This window comes from Aulonocara stuartgranti, assembly GCF_965226115.1.
Source record: "Aulonocara stuartgranti genome assembly, chromosome: 3".
In the NCBI taxonomy this organism is placed as follows: Eukaryota; Metazoa; Chordata; class Actinopteri; order Cichliformes; family Cichlidae; genus Aulonocara; species Aulonocara stuartgranti.
In genome coordinates, this window is record NC_138941.1 from 52,218,484 (window position 1) to 52,245,864 (window position 27,381).

General features: G+C 40.6%; 2 long non-coding RNA genes across 4 annotated transcripts; both read left to right on the plus strand.

Moving 5' to 3' along the window:
- The first annotated feature begins 322 nt into the window (after positions 1-322).
- LOC309703340 lies at positions 323-8,129 on the plus strand. The gene is made up of 3 exons (XR_014275862.1): positions 323-356; positions 2,926-2,991; positions 7,785-8,129. It is a non-coding gene; the product is annotated as an uncharacterized lncRNA (long non-coding RNA).
- Positions 3,573-6,651, plus strand: LOC309703348. Of its 3 annotated transcripts, XR_014275867.1 has the most exons (6): positions 3,573-3,606; positions 3,728-3,859; positions 4,281-4,344; positions 4,703-4,855; positions 5,222-5,312; positions 5,901-6,651. It is a non-coding gene; the product is annotated as an uncharacterized lncRNA (long non-coding RNA). The 3 variants fall into 3 exon arrangements; XR_014275868.1 differs by lacking the exon at positions 3,573-3,606 and having other exon boundaries at positions 3,712-3,859; XR_014275869.1 differs by lacking the exons at positions 3,573-3,606; positions 3,728-3,859 and having other exon boundaries at positions 3,872-4,344.
- Positions 8,130-27,381: the final 19,252 nt, after the last annotated feature.

The following is a 27,381-nucleotide window of genomic DNA, read 5'->3' on the forward strand; positions in this document are numbered from 1 at the left end:
TTTTTCTCCTGCTGTATTTCAACAACTTCTCACGGCTAGCGGAGTGAGCTGTGTAGAGGAATAACTGAGGACCCAAAAGGTGAAAACAGAAAGTCCACGAGAAACGCAGGAGCTCACAGAACAGTTCACTGATGGTTCAAGGGTTGACCCGTAGGCCATGAGCACAATAGTCCAAAAAGGTTCAGCTCCGGAGGCCCACTGTGTGAAAAGCTGGTCCGGAGGCCGGCTGTACAGAAGGTTCCTGGGACCTTCCAGCGGATGCAGAAGACAGCTGAGGTGATCCCTCGGACTCTCCAGTGGAGGCAGATGACTGGATGGGACCCTCCGACCCTCCAGCGGAGACAGACACAGACCCAGTAAGTACAGGGACCTCAGGCAGACAAAGAGAGGAACCAGCAGTTGCAGGGACCTCTGACAGATACAGAGCAAAACCAGCTGATGCAGGGACCTCTGGCAGATACAGAGCAGAACCAGCTGGTGCAGGGACCTCTGCCAAGCACAAAACAGAACCAGTAGGCTCAGAGACCTCTGGTATTCCTTACACTGGCTGGAGTTGAGCAGCAAATTGGTTTGGCTCAGGTAGCGACAGCGGGATGCAGTCCTCAGGAAGCTGAAAATGTTCACCAACAAACCCAGCAGAGGACGGAGGCGGAAGGTGAAGTAGTTGGCGCTGGTGTCTTAACCTCCAGGGGTCTTGAGTCGGCTGGTGGCTGGCACTCAGCCTCTGGGAGGCCCTGGAGGGAGTTACTGTCTCTCACATGGCCAGCTTTTGAGAACCATTAAATGTTTCTATGAAGTGTGTTCCCTGCTTAAGATGAGTAGTTGAAGATGATGGCTGAACCAATGAGTGGACTGATGGCTGAGCTAAAGGCGACTGAGCACATAACTGAGCTAGGGGCGACTGAGCGATGGACTGAACAGGAAGTTGAACTAATGGCTGAGGTGCAGGCCCTGCTAATGGCTGAGCTAGCGGCAACACAGGAGACTTGGATAGTGGCAATACAGGAAATTTGGATAGCGGCAATACAGGAGACTGAATTAAGGGCGACTGAGCTGAGCGTGACTGAACTGAGGGTGACTGAACAGGAGACTGAGCTAATGACTGAAGTAATTGTTGAGGTGAAAATGGAGCTGGTGGCAGAGTTGATGACCAAACTGCTGGCCAGGCAGCTAACAGAGCTTCAGGCCGGGCCGGGCTGCACATCCTCCACCAAGCAGAGCAGGTGAGCAGTGAAGGGGGTGAAGGCGAATGTTGTGGAGAATGTGCAGTCCGAGGGATGGCAAACGGGAGGGAGGCATAGCTGATCCTAATAAACGGGGAAGCAAAACTTGATACATTGACATAGGACACAGACTTTCAAAGCAAAAAAGGAAACATAACAGACATGGACTTGACTAGGGGATAAAGCTGATAAGTGGGACAAAAACTAGGGCTGGGTATCATCACGGATTTCTAGAATCAATTCGATTCCGATTCACAATGTCCCAAATCGATTGATTCGATTCAGTTAAATTTTTTGCCTCAGACAGTCAGAAATATTAAAATTCTGATCACGATCATTTTCCTGGCCTGGGATTTTATAGCAGATGACCTTAAAAATATTCTGCAGTAGATCAAAAACGAAAGAAAACAATTAATCAACATATAAACATGATGCTGCTGAAGTGAAATAGAGCAAAGTTACTGAGGTGTTATTAGAGACAAAACCAAGCATTATGCAATTTTGCACAATTTTTAAAAAGTTTACATTTGTTCAGTAGCTGATTGAACAGCAAAAATTAGGCTCTCTTTTCGGAAGTAAGTAAAAGCGAAAAAAAACCAGCGTCTGACAGCGTTGTAAACAATGGTAGACTTGTGCGTAATAAGCAAGTAAATAATGCAGAAAACTGAGATTTCTAGACAAGAAACTGTTTTTGAAGTACACACAGAGAGAGAGAGAGAGAGAGAGATAGCTCTGCATGAAGTGTGATTTTTATTGTGGTGAAAGCAAAGCACCAAAAGTAAGATGAAATTTATGATGATGTTTATGTGAAGGGAAATGTGAAGCTTATTTTGGATCTTCTTTTGCTGCTGGTTCAGTCAATATTGTTTAGAGAGATACAACCTGCAGCTTCAGAATCTATCGCAAAAAGGGCGTAAACATAAAGCGCTGACCCACTGAAACATCAGAATCAGTGAACTGTCGGCTTTCAGCCCCGAGCGCGTCCGTGTTGTCAGGTGAGAAAGGCGACATCTCACTGATTCTGATCTGTCGGGTGCATGTGTGCAGAATCCACGTACCTGCTCTAAGTCACTGTTTTAGCTGTGAATTAGATTCAAAATCGATTCAGGATTTTAATAAATCAATACAACATTATCTAAGCTAGAATCTATTTTAATCGATAAATCGATAATCAAAATCCACCCCTAACAGCAATCATGGAAGACAGAAAAAGACATCTAAGTGGTTGATGATTGAGCATGTGTCTGACAAACGAATTTTCCTTGAGATAAATTAAGTTCTTAATTAATGACTAACCTCATATTGTGGATGGATTTTCTCAGTTGTTCTCCTGACTGAAGTTTGGTCCATTTACAGCATCCTGCCATGCGATTGCATTTGTTCCTTACCACCGGGAACTGTCATGTTAACTTTTATCGAGTGGAAAAAAAGATGGATGCCTGGATGTTAAACGTAATTATTACACCTGGTAGAGCAGCAACGCTGATCATTTTATTAAAGATTAAAGAATTTAGACAATTTTTGTGATTCCACAGTAATCGTTTGACTTTGGGACCTGCAGCATAGTTTGGGTCCAGCCTTAAAGACTGGATTCTGTTGTTATTATTTAATTTAATAATACATTCCAAGAACTGTTACCCTAGACAATGATTGCAAACTAGATCGTCTGATTGGCTGAAAGACCTGTCTCGTCATTAACTAGGGTGGGAGGAGCAATGATGTCAGAGTGTGATGAGAGTACAGCAAACTGGCAATGATTTGTTTTAAGGTAAGTCTATACAAATCCCTATTTTTTCATTTTTTATCACCCCAATCCCTCGTCCTCCCAATTATGTAATAAAAATAGCTAAACTTCCATAATTTTCATCTTTGTCCCTAGACACTCCAGTATTATAATATAAATGACTAATGCTTTGAACATTGTGCTTATGTACCCGGTATGACTAAGAAACATGCCACTCTATGTGCACCAAACATCTGAACTTAATTTAATGTATTTGTTTATATTTTATGTATTTGATTATATTTTATGTGTTTTTAAAAATAATTTCAACACGGGGCTCAATTGGATTCATTTTTATAGGTGGTTCAGTCAGTAGTAAAATTCTCTGATCCTGATTAATATTATATTTTATTATTACTGCTAATAATAATAATAGTAATAGATAACACCTTTGTTTATGTGGACATTTGTACAGCACTTTATTTAATAGCACAGAATCAAAGTTTATTGATTTCATTTACAAGGTATAATTTCAAATTAAAAGATTCCTAATGGTAGCTGTGCAAATCTTATTGTATTAGTTACACATAAAATTCCTAATGGCTATTCCTATTTTCCAAGATCACTGAAAAAAAGGGACTGGCCATCTCTTGGATTTATGTAAGCATCTTGCATGCATTTAACACAATTGCCTCATGTTTTAAAGTTAAATGTAACTATATAGTGTAAAAACTACATGATATGCAGAAAGGGTGCATTAAATTGTTCATATCATGTTCAGGTGAAGTAAGTCAATAAGATAGCAACGTTAAATCTCGTGAAACCACGCGTGATTTCATCTCGCGGGCTTTGGATCGTGGTTTAAAAAAGGCATCCATCTCAGTCAAGTCGAGCAGCCAACTCTACGTTTTTGGTATGTCTTGATTTTTTTGAATTCATTTTTACCATATTTCAGCCAAATGTAGTTAAACGTCTAGAGTGTCGCCATGTAACATGCTAAAAAAGAGCCGTTAGCTTATTTGCTGTTTTATCTGTTGTCAAAGAATTGGCGCTTTTTCATTTGAATTTGTCTTTGGCAGAAGAGCCGTAATATCACATTAAACCTAATTACGAGGCACTCATAACATAATTTGGTTTTCTGTGTGAATAGATTTGTCAACTGACTCTTCAGTTACATTGTGTATTTACTGCACCGTGGTGTTAGTGAGATTTTGGACATTGAACAGCTTTAGCTAATATCATCAGCGGCATTATGCTAGCTTACATCCCTACCCCTCCTGCCCTCACCTGCTGTCCTTTTGTTTTTGTTTTTGTTTTTTTTGCTGCACATTGAGAGATGACCTCTATTCTGCATTTCACCAGGAGTCAGCTGATGGATTGTGGGTTCAAGGTGTTATGGTAAGAAAGTATATTCTATTTTCGTTTCTGTAACTTAATTATAATAGGTTTTTTATAATTATTAGGTGCATGCATACTCACCCTATTAATACAACTGAGAGATCCAAAATCTGCCATAGGTTTAACTTATACCTGTATGTATTGCCAGAAAGGTGATTACTGGACTCGCATTAATGCACACTTGAACTGAAATGAGGTTGTAACTTGTGGGTTGTTGGGTTGCAAATCAGAAACAAACATCTTTGGATTTTTTTTGATCCCATAAGATCTGGAAACACAGTTTTTATTCAACAAAACATTACTGATTAACCAAGCACAGTGCCTGCTGTTATTTCAAAATAATTTTATGTCATTTCAGATAAAATGCAGCATTCCAGTGCATCCCAACCATGCCTTTGCAGTCAAGGTTTCTGACGGAGCTGAGTTTTTCTCTGACAGTCTGCTGAAAGTGTTTGCAAAGTGATCGGGGGAACAGGGCACAAAGCTAAAGGATGTAGCTGCCATAATGACAGTAAGAACTTTAAAATTCTTTAACTACAAAGTGTATATGCATTGCATTAGGTCAGTAAAAGATTTTTATGCTACATCCATTGAAACAGTCAACTATTACCTGTGAGTAATGATTCCACTAAAAGGATGCCATAATTTTCGTCATGCATTTACTGGCCCACTGAGAAAAAATTATCTTTTTTAAAAAATAAATGTTCTGGAAACTATATATCCATAAAGTTGATGTCAAACAGGAACTTTTGATATTGCTTTGTAGATGCTGGTGTTGCATGTTGACTGGTTTAAAAAGTCAAGAGTTTTTGTCTGGGATCATTTTCTTCTGTGCTACTGAAAAGTTCACAAATCTCTGTTTTCTTTGTTATAATAGTCAAGGATGACATTAATGCTCGGAGTCCCTCATCAAAGTGCTCCGCATCTGTGTGAAAGACAATTGCAACATCTTGGTGCAGGAGTTCATGGTGAGTGTTTTATGAGTAGATTGTGGCTTTGCAACATTTAAAAATGCATTTAGTTATCCACTTGATCCCTCATTGGACTGGTTAGGACCAGTAGTCCTCTTTAATAATTTGAAGTTCACATGAGGCCTGGTAGTGAACTCGGCCGCCGGCCCTTGAGGCCCCATCCCCACCCCTGTATTAGGGGTCACATCAGTGTGAAAAAACTTTAAATTTGTCATTCTAATGAACAAAGGAAAATCCCACCAATATTTATATTAGCTTTTGTTTGAAAAAGTGACCAACTGACCAACAGCTAACCAAATTGTGGGGCTGAAAGTCTAAATTCTAACATCTTCTGAGTGACATAACCTGGATTTCTGATGGTCTTTCTAACAAAAACTAATGTAAAGCATTTGAAATTATTATGTTTTTCACCCTCTCTTAGAAACTCTGTTAGACCATGAATGGCAGCATGGCAGGCCACTCTTTGGCTATAGCTATTTACTATGTTGCTTGCATTGGTTTAAATTACTCTAACATTAGAACTGGTAGATTCAAAAGAGATGAGTTTAAAAAGGAATCTTAAAGAAATGTTTTGTGTTTAACCAGGACTTGACTGAGGCCACTGCACAGATTGAGAAAACCACAATGAACATCTGTCTCCAGAGATGCGCCAGGCAATGACTTTTCTGATGTTGTTCTTCAAGATCTGGATAACGTGACCTTTGCAGTAGCCATGCTGTTTGGACCTTTTTTATTCCTTCAACATGAGTTACCCATCACAACTCTGCTACACTTTTGAGGTGATTCAATGGGTGGTAATGGAGTTGGATGCAACTCAGCTCTCAAGAAAAGCTCACAACTAAGACAAAACTGCTCCTGCAACGAAGCTCACTGTTATGCATGTGAGGTGACCAGCTCTAGGTGAGAGGACATTTAAATCTCACACTTGTTCTGCTGCATTTTTGAAGCTCAATTCCAGGAACGGATCGCAGGGTTCATTTTTATATACTCTGCAACTGCCATGAGGACGAGCCGTTTTTTGTTGTTGTTTGTTTTTCCTTTTGCTCTGTACAAGTTCTGTTTGTCTGTTTGGCAGCATTTTTAAATTTCTCTTTGTATTTTTTCTTTCTTTTACTAGTGAAGAGATGTAGCGTGAACAGTTATACAGTCTAAATATCCCATATGGGTCGTGTGAAATGGTATTTTCAGTTTCATTCAGTTGAAGTAAAGAACGTTGAATATTTCTAAGTGTGCTGTTTTGAACCAAGATGTCACAGTATGATCAGTGCTGTAATTTTTGACAGTCACTGTATCAATGTTATTTTTGCGTCTCTTGAATAAAGGTTTTGACCTGCAAGTGCTAATTTCTTTAGTTATTGGGGTAAAATGGGTAATGTTAATAGGAAGGTGTTTGCCAATTCAGTAACCTAATTTAATGTTAATGGAAACTAACATTACCTCAAATTGTTTAGTCATAATTGTTGTTTAACTGAATCTTGACGTTAGAGGCCTTAAATAGAATGTTTTGTATTGTTCTTTCCCAACATTTTTCAAAAGAAACAGTCCAATTTTTTTGCTGTGATTGATTCCAGAGAACACGGAAGAACTGACATTATTTAACTGTTGATTTATATAGATTCAGTAGAGGAGTAATGTCAGTTTAATTCTTTACCTACTGCAGTGAAATTAGACATTTTGTTTTGAAAGGTTACTGGTGGATGCCAGCAACCATCTTGGAAGAGAACAATACAATCTGTTATAAGGCCTCCATTTGAAAATTGTGTATTTGATACTAGAATATAATAGCAAAATGTAATTTGAAGATAACATGTAGTATTTAAGTGACCAAGTAGTATTGGGTAAAAGTTATTGAATCGTGTTGGGATAACGTGAGAAAATTGTGAAGGATTAAAATATTCCAAGAGCTCAAATTACTTCATCAAAACATGTTTAAGTCACATTTTATCAACACAAATTGCACAAGTTTATTGAACATGAATAAATTGTGTTAATTTAACTCAATTGTTTAAGTTGCTGCCAAAGCAAAACATCTGTGTGCAACAAATGTCCACCATTGAATTAAGTAAATCCAACAACATATTTTTTTCAGTGATCCATCATCCTATAAAAGACAGCAGAATTCATTTGTCTAAATGCCTGAACAATCATTGAGCACAACAGCCAACTTTGGAGGAGTGGCGGTGGAAACAGGCTTGAATTAGGAGTCCTTGTTGTTACCTTTTAGCAGAAGTTGGAGAAGATGGAGAAGAGGGGTTTATTTGAATGCTGGTTCAATCAGAATTCCATCAATCCAAATGAATAACTCTTTCATTTTATTCATCATATTCCCTAAATCTTCCAGTTATACAATACAAATGATTGATGCTTTCATTTTTTCATCCCAATCCCTTGATCTTTCAATACAGAACTACATTACATGAACCACATTTAATCTGACTGTTCATTTTTGCATGTAATGTTTTACAACAGAGCACCACATGCCCTAAACCAGGTGGCTTCTTCACAAGAGCAAGACAATGAAAAAAGAGGAGAATACTTCGGATCCCAGGGTCCCAGTGTATGTCTTGCATGTGAGAGGAAGATGGCGTTTTGAAATATTGGATACAGTAAACAATGCACTGGAGTTACTGGAGCAAGATGGAATTAGTAAGACTCCAGTTCTTCAGGAGTCTCAGTCTCAGAGCAATGATGTGCCAGCCACTGTAAGTTCCTGTAGTAACACAAAAAGTCATTAACAGTTGAAAAGTCTTTTCTTTAACTGTTAGTGTTAATCACCTACCTTGTCTCCACATCGCATTGATCAGATGGAGATGCCTATCCCCTTGGTCTTTCACTGACATCAGTACCATCAGATTTTTTTTATTAAATTGTTACATACCTGTAGATGTTCAATAGCCAGATAGGAAATTAGCCACACTCTAAGTATAAGTATAAATTATAAATTATAAAAAACTATGCTATGTTCCTGCAATTGTTACTTTCTTTCTTAACCTCCTATGACCTGAACTCTTCCATGGCATGCATTTTTATTTTCTCTTTGATATTTGGGCTGATTGGGACCTGATGAATGTAAAAACAAAGACTTGCCAGATTTTTGTTTCTAAGAAAAATGAGAGCCACATATGAGGATATCCATTTAAAATTTTGATAGAACAGTAGCAGTATAATGTCCTCGTAAGTGGATATCAGGCCCTTGTAGAGCAAAATTGAGTATTTTGGTCTAAATAACCCAAAATGTGATGTCCACATATTTGGACGCCAGGACCTAGGAGGTTAAGATTGATGCAGCTGTTAAAGAGCCTCAGTCCAGCAATTATGATGTGCCCACCAATGTAAGTTATACAGAAACACGGCTATGAAGAAATGAAATATCAGATGAAAGTTACTGCAACAAATACTAAGAATCTCCTCTCTTCATTTATCTTTGCAGGCAGACGGTGTTGCTGATGGGAAAGGAAAATGACTGCCAATAAAGACACACAAACATAGCTACACACACACAAGCATGCATGCACCTGCACACATATGTTCATATACAACAATGTTCAGATAAAGTTCAATAAAGTTCTTGTTGTTCAACTGCAAAATCCTGTGTTTTCTTTCTCACACTGATGGAGGATGGGAAAAGTCCACAGTCATGGTATTCAAAAAGAATATAATGCAAAGATTTGCAGCTGAATCACAACATGAGGAGCAGCATTGTAATGTAATTCTTATATAATACTGTTATATACCTACTTACTACTTGAAGCACTATAGATTAAAAGTCCCATTTTAACTGTAGATTAAAACAACACTTAAAAAAACAAGTTTAATAATTTGTTTGAAAAGGTGTAATTCCAGATTAAAGTTACAGTACACTAATAAGATTCACAAAACAGATTCACTGAATGTTATTTATTATAATTACAGAAAAGACTCCAAGCGAATCATCTTCAATTCCAAGTACTAGTACCTGGTAATATAGGCAGAATTAATAATGTGATTGGCTGAAAGGTCTTTATAGTCATGAGTTTGGGTGGGAGGGGCAGTGATGTCAGAGTGTGGTAAGAATACAGCAGACTGGAAGAGATTTGCTTCAAGGTAAGTTCAATCAAAATCACTAATGCTTTAATTTTTATGATATTAATCTCTAGTTCTTCAAGTTTTTAGAATACAAATCAAAAATTCTTCCAGATTTTCCATTCTAATATTTAGATCTTCCACTTATAGAATAAAAATCACTAATTCTTCCAAGATAGTAATGGTTATTTCCTCTGTATGTGTCTTATCTTTGGAAACTCGGCTTCATCACATGCAGAAGAAGGAAGAACAATGTCAGGTATGTACAAGTGTTAGTTCTACATATGTTTGATTCCTGAGATTCAGTGGTCCCACATGGTATTCCTAAGATTTTTATTTGTCCTTCATGCAGCGGAAATACAGCTGCAAAATGCTGACAATGAAGCACGCATTGGTCTGAGCCTACAAGATGACAATCTTACAGGAGAACATTACAGGCAAGAGCAGTTTGTCTTTGTTACACAGAGATACTTACCACAATAAAAGAATACATCCACTAACATTCTATCCTCATAAATGTTTTAGATGTACATGTGGGCAATTATTGGATCCATTGACCTGGTGAATACTACTTGCAGTTGCAGCTGCAACCATTTTATTCTATATGGTGGTCTTTCTCCTGCTCCATTCCAACAAATACATCTAAGTAAATAAATGCAGATTAAAAGGAAGTTCAATAAAGTTTATTTCTTTACAAATATCAAAATTGTGTCTTCATTCTCACACTGGGTTAATGCGGGATGTCAAAGGTTGTCTAACATCAAGATTTATGGTGGTTCAAAATGCAGACAAGAAAAGAAAACTACAGGTGAATCCAAATGTGATGCTCATTGTTGTTCCCAAAACTAAGCAAAAAATGCAATGTAATATATTTGTACTAATCTTTAGCTGTTAGACTACTAAATGCTGACAGGGGTCGTTTGGATTCATATTTATGATCATTAATTTTTATAGGTTGTGTGAATGAGCAGACAAAAATGGCCCTTTTTGGGATTAATAAAGTTATGTGAGATTAGTTAAAAAGAAAAAAATGGGCATTTGTGCAACATTTTATTTAATATTACAGAGTCAAAGTTTATTGATTTCTTTTACAAGGTATAATTTCAAATAAAATGATTCCTAAAGGTAGCTGTGCAAATCTTGTTATTAAGTTAGTTGTATTAGTTACACATAAAATTCCTAATGGGTATTCCTATTTATTTGAAGGTTCTCCAATCAGAGTTAGTGGATCAAGCTGGAACCAGGGAGGTTGTATGTAGTGGTGAGGCAGAGGTCTAACAGTGTGCAAATCTGATCGGGTTTTGAAGTTGGTCCTCCAAGGAGCTGTCTTCTTGTTGTCGTTTTCTGACAGTCTCCACGGCCTCCGTGGTGGGTATGCAAGTGAAGAGAGAGACTACATCAAAGGACACCATGGTTTCATCTGGATCCAGGGTAATTTTCTGGACCTTGTCAGTGAAGTCGGTGGAGTTCTTGATGTGGTGTGGGGTGTTCCCCACGAGAGGAGCAAGGATGGTAGCAAGGTGTTTAGCAATGTTATAAGCAGTGTTGGGTAAGTTACTTTAAAATAGTAACTTAGTTACATTACTAGTTACTTCTCTCAAAAGTAACTCAGTTACTTCAAGTTACTCGTTACTTTCAAAGTAACTAGTTACTAGGGAAAGTAACTTTGGTTTTACTCAGAATTCTCTTGTTAATGTGTTGCTTCCATAACTTTGCCAGTCTTCTAGCTTGCTTACTTGCCACAAGTACACTGTGCCACCTACCAATAGAAAGGAAAAAATAATGTGCCCATTTCCACGAGAGAAACCCCACGCCTGGACCGTCATTGACTACTGCCATGATTCTAGCCTACGTCACAGTGTCATGTGCGCCTTTTACATCCAACACAAAAACTGAAAATACTAAAAGTATTTCTTTGTGCCCCCCTTTCCCTTTTAATGCCCTACATGGACCCCTGGCAACACTTTGCTAGATCCGCACCTGCACAGTTACCAGCTGTCAGCTACTTAGAAAAGGATCCTGGTGTTATTTGTCTGTCAGAAACAGTTCATAACTTCCCTTCAACTCGTTCATGTCACCTAAAAGGTAAACCTGTTTCTCCATCACAGCTCTGATGATTCAGTAAGGACATCTCCTGGTTTCATCTTCATGTTTCCCTCTCACCAGATAACCAAACCATATCATGACCAGCAGCTTTTTTGCAGCTGTGGCTCCAGCAAACATCAGCTGATACTAGAAATTAATATTAAATAAATTCTAACAACAGCTGATCAAGCTTAAACTGCTGCTGTTGTTTAGCGCGACATCCGCTGGTTTCCTCTTTCGGCGCAAAGTGGGCGATAAACAAACAAGAGAGAAAAGCCGATCAGCTGATCACTGATCAGTTTCATGATTGAAGTAGAAACGGGAGAGGGAGGGGAGAGGATGAAAGAAGAAGAGGCAGCTGTGCAGCGTAAACACAGAATAACTCCAGCTTTGTGCCTTTTTCATTGTAGCTGAATTACGGGACAAACTGTTCCTTTTCACCTCAATAAGAAACGCGTAATATTTTCTCTGAATACCAGACGGGACGGTTGGCAACTCTAATAACTTATGAACAAAATAAAGTTCAACATCATTAACTTCATAGCACCCACCCAGCTGTATAGAAACTCCGTCATGCTAGCTAGCACGCAGTACGGAAAAAGTCAGAATAACGAACATAAACTCCAACTAAACTTGGTTTATATCTGACCCAGAGAGACTGCAGGTCATAACTTCTTACCTGAACTTGGACCGGCGGCCGCCTCGGGTCTCTTTTCCTTCTGCGTCCCTTTTCCTTCATCCACCTGCTGGCTTCCACCACTTGCTAATGTTACTGAATCTGTGGAAGCTCCGCGATAGCCACCACACGAAGTAACGAGTAACTACCCTATCTAAATCACAGTAACGACTAACGCGTTCCTGATTTTGGCATAATAACTAGTTACCGTGCTCGTTACCACAATAATAACGTAGTTACTGTAACGCGTTACTTAATAACGCGTTAGTCCCAACACTGGTTATAAGTGGCTGAGTTTATGCTACTGACTATGGGTCTGAGTGGGACAGCTTCCTTGTGGATTTTAGGAAGTCCGTAGATGCAGGGTATGGCATCCCCTGGGTAAAGGCGGTGATATGTAAGGCGGTCAATAATTTTGTCCTTTTTAAAAGTCTTGAAGGCAAGCTATAACTTTCTTTTTGTAGCTGCTTGTGGGGTCTCGCTTTAAGGCTTTGTAGGTATTGTTGTCACTGAGGAGAGTAGTGATCTTTGTATGGTAATCTGTAGTGTTTAGGACCACGGTGCATCTTCCCTTATCAGCTGGTAAAACAGTGATGTTGTGGTCTTTGCTCAGGGAAGCGACAGCCTTCTTTTCCAGTATTGTGAGGTTGGATGGAGGGACTTTGGCACTGGAGAGCGTGGCTGAGACTTTCATCCTGATTTGCTCTGCTTCTGTCTGTGATAATTTATTAATCCGTATGGCAGATTCTGTGGCTGTGATGAGGTCCACTATGGGCAACTGTTGTGGAGAAATGGCAAAATTGAGTCCTTTGGCTAATACTCTCTTTTCAGGTTCAGTGAGAATCCTGTCTGAAAAGTTCTTAACCCATTTCTCCTGACTGACTTCAGGTGTGTTTTCTTCTCTGGGTTGTGTAGGTTCAGGATGAGGAGTGTGTGTTTTTGAAAACAAGATGTGAAATTTCCTGTGTTGTCTTTCTTTTCCTTTAGAGTGTTGGGCCCGCTGAGCCTTGTCCATAAACTTGTAAACCTCTTCTAAGATTGGAGAGGGTAGAAGGATTTCCAGTTCCTGCAGGGTCTGGCTGATCTTGATCTGGAGGGCATCTATGGTGAAATGGACCTGTCTTATCCTTTAACGTAAAAGGTGATTTTGTGCTCTCTGTAGAATCAAATCACAAATCAAATCACAGTCTGAGTACTCACAGCCATGCCCGTTGTCTATCATGTCGGCCAGCCTTGTGGGATTTTGAACAGCTGTAGCCGCTTCTTGTTCTTCTATAAGCCAGGTCTGTCACGGCTCAACGGCACGAGGGAATAGGGATGGACACAGGCGCAGAAACCAACCCGGAAGCGAGGTGACAGAAAACAAATGATTTATTTCCGCCCACAGGAAAACAAAGGTGAAACACAAAGCGACGCCACCACACTAGTGGCGCGTAGGATTCGTCTGTGATAATGAGGGCGACCTAGACACCTCTAGGAGACGGGTGAACAGCGGGGACAGCGGGGAGGTAGAAACAGGACTAGGTAGGGGCCGGGGCACTGGAACAAGAGGAGATCACGATCAGAGGGATCCAGCAGACAACCAATAATCCTCCGCAGTTGAATTGAATTGCCTTACTTGGTTTCAGATGGAGGGGACAGGTGGAGCGGAAAACCCGGAAGCGGTCGAGGCGTGGGGAGGCAGGCAGGTGAGCAGTGGGCCGGCAGGCCACGTTGTGTGAGCAGCTGGCGGCCCAGGTCCAGGAGGACGGGAGCGGGGGGAACAAGATCTCCACTCCGGGTGCTATCGCTGAGGACAAGAAAAGACAGGTCAGTCATCACACGGCGTTAAGACAAGGTTTAGGATGCTCCACTGAACTAACATGGGAATAGCAGATACTCAGGCGATGAGTGGTTGAGAGCGCAGGTCTGATATACCGCTGGCACGATTGCTCACAGGTGGTCAGCCAGGGAGGGGCAACCGGACTCCGCCTAAAGGAGGAGGAGCCGCTGTCTGAGACCTGCAGGTGCCCAACCAGACCATGACAAGGTCCGAGCCAGCTCAAACCAGGAATTTGTCAGTCTTGTTAAGGGAGCAGTTGATCAAATCCATAATTCTTCTTTAGGTTTATAGAGAACAAGTCTGGTAGACTCTTTTAAGGTTAGAGAATAAGAGAGACCATACAAAAGACATGAGAAGCCAAGCAGGAAAGATTAGAGAGGGAGAAGGAGAAAGTGCAACTGCCTCCATCAAAAGCCAAAAGATTCAAAGTGTTGTATTCATAATACTATTTCCTTTGTAGTATTGTCTTTTCTATTTCTATTTTAAATGTCATTGTTTTCCTGTCACACTTAGCGTGGTTCTTTCCACCTAGTTTCCCCTAATCTCCCCTAAACTGTTAAGTTCACGCGGTTTTTATTTTCTATAACATGTAGTTAGTTTATTGCTGTCATTGAGTTCATAAACACGTCTGTTTGAAGTTATTTTATTGGAGTATCTAACAGCAAGAATTTGGAGAATCAAAGATAATTTTAGCAAGCTGTGATTTCAAAAGAGTTAAACATTGCACTAATAAGATTCCCAAAAGCTTTTAAGATATTAATTTAATGGAATTTAATTTAATTATAGAAAAGATTCCAAACAAGTCGTCTTCCATTCCAAGTACTGGTACCATCAACTATGTTGGCAAATTAGATTGTGTGATTGGCTGAAGGATCTGACTCATCATGAACTTTTGGGGGAGGAGCAATAACGTCAGACTGTGGTGAGAGTACAGTAGACTGGCAAAGATTTTTTTTCAAGGTAAGTGCAATCCTAACCACTAATTCTTTCCTTTTGTTATGATCCTAATCCTTAGTCCTTCCAATGATACAATACAAATGGCTAAACTTCCATAATTTTCATCCCTGTCCCTGGACATTCCAGTTATGTAATATACATCACTAATGCTTCCAACATTGTGCTGATGTCCTCTGTATGCAGTGTGTCTTTGGAAACATGCCATGCTATGTGCACCAAACATCTGAACTGTATTTAATGTTTTTGTTTATATTTTATGTATTTTTAAAGAATAATTTCTCTTTCAACACAGTATTGCAAGTCCTTAGTCAAGTGGGCTCCTCACAAGAAGAGAAAAATGGATAGAAGAGCGAGTACTCCAATTCCTGAGGATCCTGTGAAAAGCAACAAACCACCACTGGTGGAAAAAGATGAAACTAGGAAGCTGGAGATTTCTGAAGCCATTAAAGAGCCTCAGTCCAGCAATGATGGTGTGCCAGTGAATGTAAGTTAACAGAGTAACACAGCCAACAAGAAATGAAATATCAGATGAAATGAGTTACTGCAACAAATACTAAGAATCTCCTCTCTTCATTTGTCTTTGCAGGCAGACGGTGTTGCCGATGGGAAAGGAAAATGAAAATATGCTTTAAAAAGGTATTCAGAGCTGAGGCTTACCAGTGGAGGGGCAGGGATGCCACACGCAAACTAAAGAAAGAAAACACACCCAAAACACAAGTGCAGCACACTATCACACACACTCACACTAATAAACTAAACAAGGCAGGTATGTACACTCAAGGGATCCCACCACCAAGGCACCCTAGTCTCCTCCACGTCGGCACTCCGCATCTGAATAAAAGAAACAAAGAAAATTTTAATATATTACAACAAACTAATGTGTAGCACCGGGGGATAACCCAACTGCAAGACCACACTGGTGATCTACAGCTAGAAAAAGGGCCTCCCACCAGTGGTGCAACAAAAATCCAAACTACAAATCAAAAGCAATAAAACAACATACAATCTGGATAAAACTCTAAAATCTGGAGCAAACGGAATCGCTGTACTGCTCCAACTTGCCGTCACACAACGACAAGTTAACAGTCAATCAATATGCACGCCAGCTGACTCCGATAACCGGCATGCATATGGCCGTTGTCCACGCCGACGTCTACTGTAAAAGCTGACAGCAGCAGGGAAAGAAATCTCACAACGGGAACAGACGATAAAAGCACAGCAAGGCAAAACAGCAGCACTTCCTGCGAAACATAATAAATAATTACTATAAAAGAACAATAGAAGGCAGAGAGCGTAACAAAAGTTGATTACGTACCAAGTAAGCCGTGTCATAGAACGTAAGCAGAATAGCTCAGAGGAGGCTTCTATAGCTACGACCAACCGCGATGGAGGCTTCAGAAGAGTAACCCGCAAATGATCTCTACCACACCGGGGGGAAGTCAGGTGACCAAAAAGGAGATCAAAGGCAAGCGATGCAGAGACACTCAAATGGCCACTATTTATACCAGCGCCCCCTAATGGGCCAGGCTGAAAGTGGGTTGGACCGAGGGATAACATTCATCCTGCCACACATGCACCTGCACACATATGTTCATATACAACAATGTTCAGATAAAGTTCAATAAAGTTCTTGTTGTTCAACTGCAAAATCCTGTGTTTTCTTTCTCACACTGATGGAGGATGGGAAAAGTCCACAGTCATGGTAGTTTATTCAAGTTTATTCATTTCTTTGAAAAGGTGTAATTCCAGATTAAAGTTATAGTGGAGCGATCATGGCTCAAGAATTAGCAGCTCATCTTGTAATCGGAAGGTTGCCGGTTCGAGCCCCGGCTCAGACTGTCTCAGTCATTGTGTCCTGGGGCAAGACTACTGGTGGTCAGAGGGCCTGGTGGCACCAGTGTCTGGCAGCTTCACCTCTGTCAGTGCACCCCAGGGACTAAGTAAAGCGCTATACAAACACAGACCATTGAATAAGATTCACAAAACAGATTCACTGAATGTCATTTATTATAATTACAGAAAAGACTCCAAGTAAATCATCTTCAATTCCAAGTACTAGTACCTGCTAATATAGGCAGAATTAATAATGTGATTGGCTGAAAGGTCTGTGTAGTCATGAGTTCGGGTGGGAGGGGCAGTGATGTCAGAGTGTGGTAAGAATACAGAAGACTGGAAAAGAGTTGCTTCAAGGTAAGTTCAATCAAAATCACTAATGCTCTCATATTTTATGATTTTAATCTCTAGTTCTTCCAGTTAAAGAATATAAATCACTAATGCTTCCAACATTGTGCTGATGTTCTTCTTGTACTGATAGCCCTGCGCATTACTTGTAGGATTTTAGATTAAAAATCCAATTTCAAACTATGTATTAAAACAACACTTTATAAATATATTTCATTGATTTCTTTGACAAAGTGTAATTCCAGATTAAAAATTGCAGTACACTAAAAACATACCTAAAGGATGATATGTAAATGCCATTAATTAGGTTTATGAGATCATTTACATATAAATTTCCAAAAAAATCAACCTTGATTTCAAGTTACAGTTTAGAAAATGATTATTTGATTTGCTAATCAACATTGATGTGAGCAGAAGTCCTGAGAAGTGTGATTTTGGTCCTATCCAAATGACTAATTCTTCTGGGGTTTTTTTTTTGTTTGTTTGGTTTTTTTTTAAATCAAAGTCTCTAAAACTTCCACTTTTAGAATACAAACCAATAATTCTTCCAATATTTCCACTTTAATTTATAGATCTTGAATAACAATTACTAATCCTTCCAAGATACTAATGTATATTTCCTCTGTATGCAGGTTATCTTTGGAAACGTAGGGTCTTTTGTTCCTTCGTAATCCGACTTTGAGAATGTCAGGTATGTCCCAGTGTGTTAAAAAACTCTCTGCCATCTATAATCCAGTTTTGAGATCCCTTCCCAGATGCCTTAACGCCCACCCACATCTCAGGAATTCGCATGATAAGGTGGGGCCAGGTTTCACAATGAACTCACAAGAAACTCTGGCTGATTGGGACCCACACCCAGTTTCACACCTTGGCTCAGGCGATTAGAGGATCATCAGGGGGTCATTTTGTCCCTCTGTGGGGGGTTACTCCCACTGGGTTTATATCTGGGACTCTCCACCATTTGACCTAAGAACTGAAGAAGCTTCTCGGATGAGAGGTGAAACGTCTTCAAGTAACTTAAAGAAGTCCAGACACTTTTCTTTGCAAGCTCCTTTGACTACGATGACCTGGATGACTGAGAACCTTCACAGACAGACTGAGGTGGAGTTGTTGCTGCGAGTAACACAAAAATACAAAGTTGCAAAAGCGAGTGACAGTTAAAGAATTGGAAGAAACGCTCTCTTGAGCATGTACAGACTAGAGATGGACCGATCCGATATTACGTATTGGTATCGGTCCGATACTGGCCTAAATTACTGGATCGGATATCGGAGAAAAATAAAAAATGTAATCCGATCCATTAAATATCACGAAAGCACCTCACAAAACTTGCAACACGCCGTAACTCGCCTCAGAACGTTAGCACGTCGGAGCAATATGCATCACGTGATAGAGCGGCTGTGGCATGCAGGACCTGTCGGTGGTCTGGATAGCATGTGGAGCTTCGCTAGCAACCTGGCATTTCATCTCCGACAAAGTTATCCCAGAGAGAAGTAAAGCAAGTGTGTAAGTCCATCTCTGAATGTTTGTAAAGCATTCCTAGGTTAAGCTTAACAAGCGACTGCCTCTTCTTGCTGCTACTTCAATCATGAAACTGCTTAGTGATCAGCTGATTGGCTTTTCTGTCGCGAGTCTGTCTCTCTTGTTTGTTTTTGGCCCACTTTGCACCAGAAAGAGGAAACCAGCGGATAAACAACAGCAGCACGTTTAAGCTTGATAAGCTGTTGTTAGAATTTATTTAATATTACTTTCTACTCGAGGATCTTTTTCTACGTAGCTGACGCTGGTAACTGTGCAGGGGCGGATCTAGCAAAGTTTAGCCAGGGGGGCCGATAGGGCATGAACAGGGAAAAGGGCGCACAAAGACATACTTTTCTTTCTTATTCTCATTTAAAATGTCTAGCTTTTAATAAATAATTATCTGACACCCAAAGTTTTAATTTGATGTAAAATGAATAGAAGTCAATTACTGTATATAGTAACTATTAAGTCTAATATATATACCCTAGTAAGCTATAGTACTTTTTCCTTTGGGAAGGTATCATCTGTGCAGTCTGCAATTTTGTTGAAGAAAGATGTTGAATCTATTTAATAGTTCTTGAAAAAGAATTGATTTCTGTGCATTTTTTTTTCCACACTGCATCAAATTAAGGTTGATTACGTCGATTAAGCATCATGAGGTGGAGCATGAGGGGTGGTTCCCCATTTTTTATTTATTTATTTTTGTTGTTGCTGGGAGTTGGAACCCTGTTAGTTAGGTTGGTTAATATTTACGCTGAGTACTCTTTAAAATACCAGAATAGGGAGGATGGTGTAGGTTTAAGTTTATTAGATTGATCAGTGTTGCTGAACTATGAATTTTTTTTTTTTTGCATACAGGTATAACAGAATAGCTTTAGTGTAGTTTTTGTTTTAAACTTGAGTATGAACTTATACAAAATGCAGCAAGATATTTAAAAAAACAGTTTTGTTGATTAAAAAACCCTATATCGGATTCATATCGGTATCGGCAGATATCCAAATTTATGATATCGGTATCGGTATCGGACATAAAAAAAGTGGTATCGTGACATCTCTAGTACAGACTGATATAAATCTTTAATACGGCTGTCAAAACTGAGAGCATTGTCCTTGTTTCAGACTGTCCCACAACATTATCGGCTTTGTGGACCACTTTATTGAGCCAGTTGGCATCTGCAAACTGCAACCTGCTGCCCCAGCATGCAACAGCAAAGAGGATGGCACTGGCCACAACAAACTCATAGAAAATCGTCAACCACCTCAGAAAATTACCTGGGCACTCTCGAGTGCAGTAGTGTTTTTTACCCAGTCCAGTTTATTTTCAGTGTGTACTTATATTTACAGTGCTCCACTATGTCTACATTGACCCCTTTGATTAAAACAGGGGTCACGGGTTTCCTGGTCTTCCTAAAGTACAAAATCAATTATTTGGTCTTTTTCACTTTAAACTGCAGAAGATTTTGCTCAGACTACATGACAAAGGGGTCCACCACAGCCTGGCACTCATCACCCTCAGTGATGCATCCAACCACCGCAGAGTCATCAGAAAATGATGATGGCAGGTCTTGCAGTGGCTGAAGTTTGTGATGTAGAGGGTGAAGAGAAAGGGGAGAGGACCGTCTCTTGTGATGCCACTGTTTTGCTGATCATCTTGTCAGACACCTTGTGTTGAAGATGCATTTATTGTGGTTGTCCTGTCAGGTAATCAACAATCTAGGACCAAGAGTGACCTGACTATGTCGAGAGTGATTTAGGAAAATTATGGCCAGTGCTGTGGCTAAGAATAAATAAAGCAGGCAAAAATAATGCTTTACATAAAGCATGTGTAGTCTTACCCACACTAAACGACCAATTACAGTTATTCACTGATTTATTTGATATATTAAAGGGTGTAATTCCAAATGAACATTTTTCTCATGTTTATGTTATGGATATTTATATATACTAATGTATGCTGAAAAAACATTCTTCATCAAGTTATAAATCCAAATGAGTGATACTTCACACTATCAAAATTCCTAGAGGAAGATGTGGAAACTATGTTCATTCATCAGATATACATTATTGGTAAGAAATCACATGACCAAAGCAGAGAGCACGATTGGTTGAAAGATCTGAATGCTAAGATCCCCATAGATTATATGCAGAGCTGTTAGTGTTCATTAAGTTGAAGACGGTGGAATTACATAAAGGTACGTTTAGATAAAATTAACTAATTCCTTCCAAATGGAACATCCAAATCCCTAATCCCTTGTGTTGAATTCAAATGCTATAATTCCAAGTATTGTATATAAATCACTAATGTTTAGGTTCCCGCATGAGGTTATTCTTTTGTGTGTGGTGGGGGGGTCTTTCATAATTAAAGTCTACAGTCAAGGAAGAAGTGAGTAACAAAATGCAATACTTGTTCATATGTTCATACCTTTATACCTTGTAGCACCACACGTTAAGACCTATGTAATTCTCTGTGAGCACTTATTGAATTTATTTTAATAGCCATTCAGCCACACTAACATCTTTTTTCAACAGCTCTTCTTTGCTGAAGGGCTCTGTAATGATTAGTCAAACTGAATCCATTTTTAGAAATCTGTTTCACAATAAGTGAAATTTAAATCACTTATTCATCCATTCAAATCTCTAATTCTTCCAATCCTTAAATATTATTCCCCAATTCTTCCAAGTCTTGTATCCAAAGTAACAACTATTCCAACAAATAAATACATATCATTAAAAGTTTAAACAACATAATTCCCCATTCAAAGTAATCATTTTAGTTATTTTGTAATTATATCATGAATTTAGAGGTATAAATCTTAACCTTTAAGAATTTAAGATTAGACACATAATGAATTTGTTTTGAACATACTGTCTGCAATTTTTTTTACAAGTCAAACATTATTTTGTAGACCTCCAAAAGTTGATTCTGTTAATCTTGACATAGCGTTTTGTGGGAGAAACGTTTCGTCACTCATCCGAGTGACTTCTTCAGTCTCAGCTGACTGCAGGTTTCCCCAATCTTATAAACAGTGCATTTGCATAATGACTGAAACCAGCCCACTGAAGGAACAGTGGGAACTGACCTCCAAGCCCATTGTTCCTTCAGTGGGCTGGTTTCAATCATTATGCAAATGTTCTGTTTATAAGATTGGGGAAACCTACAGTCAGCTGAGACTGAAGAAGTCACTGGGATGAGTGACGAAACGTTTCTCATACAAAACGCTACGTCCAGATGAACAGAATCAACTTTTGGAAATTTACTTTCCTGGATGATTGAGAATGCATCAAGACGATTATTTTGCAGACAGATGGTAGATTTGTCCTTTGGAAGTGAAGGGAGTTACGCTCAACAGTGAGTAAACATTCATTTACACATTAGTGTAACTACATATTTACACGTATATTTCTTTATGAAAACTTATTCTTATTTTTTTTACAAAAGAGACAATTTTTAAAAAAAATTAACAACTGTCAGCAAAAATACTGATTTAAAAAATCGGAATCACCTTATTTAAGTTCAATATAAATACACGGAAGTGTTATGAAAGCCCTAAGTCAAATGAAGTCATTTTAAATGGTTCAGCATTGTCTGCATCTGCAGAGGATTCATGTGTACATGTATTTTAAAATAATGATGCCAAGCGCCTTGATAGAATTGAAAAATCAATAAATGTTTTTCACCCCTTAATGTCTTAATTACAATCATTAATTCAGAGAAAATGTAGGAAATTGACCTCCCATTCTGAATTAGACAACCCCTGAAAAGGCTCTTCTGGGACCGCAGAAGCAGGTCTTGTGTGTACTTACCCCATTTTTCTTCTTTTTACTTACCAGATTCCACGAGCCATGGATGATGTTGGCAGGGAAAATATGCGTGCTTTGTCCAAAGCATTCACGTGCTCCCCAAGTGTGCTGAACTTCCTCACCGACCCTGACATCCTCATTCCCCTCCAAGCAACTACTGTTGACAGTCCCGTTGAACAACTAGCTGCTCAGTTCAATATCAACGGGATAGTCATCGAACTGAACTTCTTGGAAAAGTTGAAGATTCAATTCTCCAAGTTGAGGCTTTCACTATACAGAAACCCCCAGCTGCGAAATTCCTGGCACATCATTAAAAAACACATTGATCGTACAAAGTATTCCAGCGAAGGGTTAGAAGTGCTCCACAGGCTGCAAGGTATTGATCTAGCTGAGCTCAATGACGGATTCAAACTCCATGTCACAGCAATCCCGAAATCCCCTTATGGGATGGAAAAGGTATTTTCCACATTTGGATATCTGTCCTTCAACACCATAGAACTCATCAATGCGATGTTGATGAACTTCATTGAGAGTCTGAGAGCGCTTCCACCAGAACAGCTTTGTAGACCCTCGCTCCAAAAGATTATCCTCCAAAACAAAGGTTACATGAAAGTCTTACCACAGGACCAGGAATTCCTGCTGCGCACTCTCGATCAATCCAAGGATTTGCTACCTGAACATGAGACGTTGGATTTACATTTCTATGTCTACAAGTTTGGCCACAGATCCCAGGAACCGCTGATTCTGTCCAACATCACTGACTTTGACAACATTGTTCGCTTGTCTTTACATGTTGCGTGCACATTGTCAACAGAGGACCCCCACACCCTATTGTTTTGGTCCAGAGCAGGGTTAGAGAAGTTGGTCGGTCCAAGAACAACTGTCTATAGTGCCATGTCAATGCACGAGTGCGCAAACATGCAGACTGAATTGGATGAACATGAGGTGGACGTCAGTCCAGTTCTGGGGTCTATTGCCGACCTGCCGTTTGCGAACCATTGGCAGTTTTACCTGGACAGTCCCCACACCCACGCTCTGGCAACGTTCCGTCACCCAGTAAGTGGCTTGATAGTCATCGGTGGGCTCAGCCACCCCAACTATACCAAGGCCCTCGAATCCCGTGCGCAGGACTACTACTTACACATGCGGGACCTTGCAAACAAGGCCATGTGCAAGTATCCCTTACGCATCGAGATGGTGCAAGCGCTGGACGCCGCGGACCTCTCATGCCTGATCGAACCTATTCCCGCTGTTCATTTCTTCTCCCTTCGTCATTTGAAATGGTTTTTAAACGAACTCCCAATGGTGATACCCTTCAAATGGGACGAGGGAGACTGTAGTATCCAGGAGATACTCTGTACATGTCTCACCTACATGGCCGACGAGCTCTGGACTCTGGGAAACGAGCACTCGGGAAAAGGTGGGTTCATCCCATCGTGGAGAGCCTTTCAGCTCGAGCTCGCGCTGGAAGAAGCTTTTTACGGCCACCCTTTGTCCAATGTGGACAATGTCTACTCCTCAGCAATGGGCACTAGTTCACGTCATGAGTTCAGTGCCACTCATATCAGGGGGTTCATGGCGCTTGGCTCTGCCACAGTGCCAACAAGTGAGGACACACCTCCACCTGTGTTACACTGGACAAAGGATGCTCTCCAGACCCATCGAATCCACAGGCTGTTCTCTCTTACATGTAACATGGAGGCTGAGCCTTCTGTAGTTGGCCCTTCACTTGTAGTCCTTCTCCTCCAGGATCTTTTCGGGAGAAACGAAGAGATCCCCATCTCTGCGCTCCAGGGAGATAAGTGCCCTGACATTCTCAAGGGACACGTTAACCTGTCAACATTAGTAGGCAACCTTGCAACCAAGGACACATTTCCAACTCCCTTTACATTCTCCAGGGCCAGGATCCTCATTCAAGAGGCAGGGAAAGATGTGTACGAATGCCTGATGGCTGGTTTCCTGCAGCTGAAGCTTAGGTGGTTCCCCGAAATCAAATATCGTGATATCAGAGGCACGACCAAGGCCTCATGGAACTTTCAGCACTTCATTGAAGTACACAATGATCACCACGAGCCTTCAATGGAAGCACGGGCGTCAGCCATGGTTGGAGACATTGCAATGGAAATGGAGCGCCGTTCGATGTGTTATGGCCGCAAGTTGGAAAGATACCAGGAACATGGCATGCCGTGGTTGGCTGACGTTTTGAAAAGGATCCCAGGAACTGTCCCTGTACAGACCCAGAAGAACATCTTGATTCTGGCCAGTTCAATCGGAATGTTGATGAATGGTGATTATGTGTCATTTGAGAATATAAAGGACCTGCTCATCGAGAAGAATATCAGCCAATCCGAGCTGCAGAAATACAAGATCCTGTCAACTTCTCTATGCGAAAGAACATCTGGATTTACATTTTACAAGCTCCACTATGACATCCCCTACAGGATGTTGCACCGTCCATTCCTTCCAGACCAGAAAATGCGTCCAACAGTCCAGCTGGATATGGAGGAACTGAAAGCTCCTCTATTGCTAGAGGACGAAGTACCAGAGTCTGTGGTCACAAGAGCTGTGTACATGCCAGCCAACGTGAGGAGGGATTGGACTCCAGAGGAGACAGGGTTTGTCAACCCGGACTCTGCAGTCCCAGTTCTTGACGGGTACCGCAGTTATGTCCAACAATGTAAGGCCGCTGCTATGGCTGCTCGATCATACCAGGCATACGTCCAGAAGAGGAGGGAAATTTTGTTCAGAAATTTATAAGTAAACATTCATTGTGTTCTGATTCCAGATGTGACTTCACTTATAAGTTACATTCCAACCAGATCATGCTACACGTTATGTTATAGGTTCGATGCCACTTGACAGAAGTGTGATTTAAGTTATATTTCATTTCAGGTGAAAAAAGTGCTGTACTACAGCATGTGTGTTCCATGAAGAAGTTACCTTCCAACCAAAGTGTTCAAAAAAAGAGAAATCCATAAAAAGGTATAAGGAAAGGAGGAGATGTGTAAAATACTTCAAAAATATATATTTCAAATAAAAAAAAAAAACAAATAAAATGGGGGCAAAAGCCACAAGAGAATTGCATTGTGCGTCTGTCACTCTCTGTGGTGTGTTTGAGTCTCTGATTTTTAAATGCACAGCAAGTGGCTCTCTCTCTCTCTCTCTTTCTCTGTCACACACAGACACACACAAACATACACACACACACACTGAGCGGGTCACAGATAAGGGAAAAATAACAGAAATGAGGAGAGGTTTCAGTGTCAGGAGAGGGCCTGTGATGCCGGGAGATTTTGTGACAGTGCATGGTTTACCTGCGGGTGCTGAGTGCTCCCTAAAGGTCCCAGGAGGAGGAGGAGATGAGGAGGCAGCGGGCGGCTGGCTTTGGGCTGGGCCTCAGGAAAGTGATTTGTCTGTGTGGTGCCGTGTGTGCCCTGTGAAGCTTAGATGGCTGCTGCTGACGCTCTGTGTTTCCTGTCATCTCCTCGTCCACACACATGCCTTCAAGATGCAGCCTACAAGTGGAGACCAAGACATCATCGGTTGCCACAAATAATACAATCTCCTTCTGCGTCTGACATTCTCTTTGGTTTGTTTGAGTGTTTGGTTCTTAAATCCACAGCAAGTGGCTCTCTCTCTCTCTCTCTCTCTCTCTCTCTCTCTCTCTCTCTCTCTCTGTCTGTCACACACACACACACACACACACACACACACACACACACACACACACACACACAAACAGTTAAGAGGTCAAGATTAGTCAGAAATATATATCTAATTGGTTGGTGATTGATTATTTATTGTCAGATGTGAACTCAATTCAGTTTTGCTTAGTGCCATATAGTGCCAAATTCCACCAACAGTTTCTTCGAGCTGCTTGGAAAGGTAACGACCCTTACAATAATATCAAGAAAACAGAAAAAAAATTACTATGGCCCTTGTGAGTAAATTCTAAGGTGACAATCGCAACGAAAACCTTCCTTTTAACAGGAAGAAACCTCTACCACTACCAGGCTCACAGAGGGGCTGCCATGTGCTGTGACCGGCTGGGAATCTGTCTGCATATCAATTCAATTTAATAAAACCTTACTGATACCAAAGGTTGACCCCGAAGGAAATTGGTTTAAGGGTGCCGACCTTTTGCCAGCGCCAGCTTACCCTTCCGAACATACATATATTACACAAACATCACATGGGAAGACAGTTCAGAGAGGCATAACAATGGAAAATCCACAACACGAGGAAAGACGAGGAGAAAAAAGAACTCCCCCAAGACTGAGCTCACACAGGGAGATCAGTTTGAGAACAGAAAGAAACACCTCAGTACATGAATCATCACATCTTGCAACATAGAAGACATAAGCTTCGAAGGTGTTTGGCGGGGGTGGGGGATGGGGGGGGATCTGTGTCAGTGTGAATGTGACTGTGTCCTGCCGAGTGAAAGTGTCCCTTCACTTTGTTAGGTAAAAGTCAACAATCTTCGGTCGACGCGCGTGGTCTTGAATGAGGAGAGAGATACAATAAATGGTCTTTTTATCAAAGGAGAATTGTTATTCCCGTCAGCTTTTGCCTCAAGCATCCAGTCGGTGCCAAGGGGGCCGCATGAGGTGAAGATGGTAGTTGTTTTGGTTAGTGCGAAAAAACTGCTTCCAATTTACAGTAGGTCTAATGTCCGTCACTGGTGACCAGGTCTCTAAATTCCTGTTGTTCTTCTCCAAAATCTTAACCATGTAGCAGAGCCATGAGCTTTTCCAACATCTTATCCATGTTGTGTCAAAAAAACCACAGTCTGAGTACTCACAGCCCTGCCCATCGTCTATCATGTCGGCCAGCCTTGTGGGATTTTGAACAGCTGTAGCCGCTTCTTGTTTTTCTTTAAGCCAGGTCCGAGCCAGCTCAAACCAGGAGTTTGTCAGTCTTGTTAAGGGAGCAGTTGATCAAATCCATAATTCTTCTGTAGG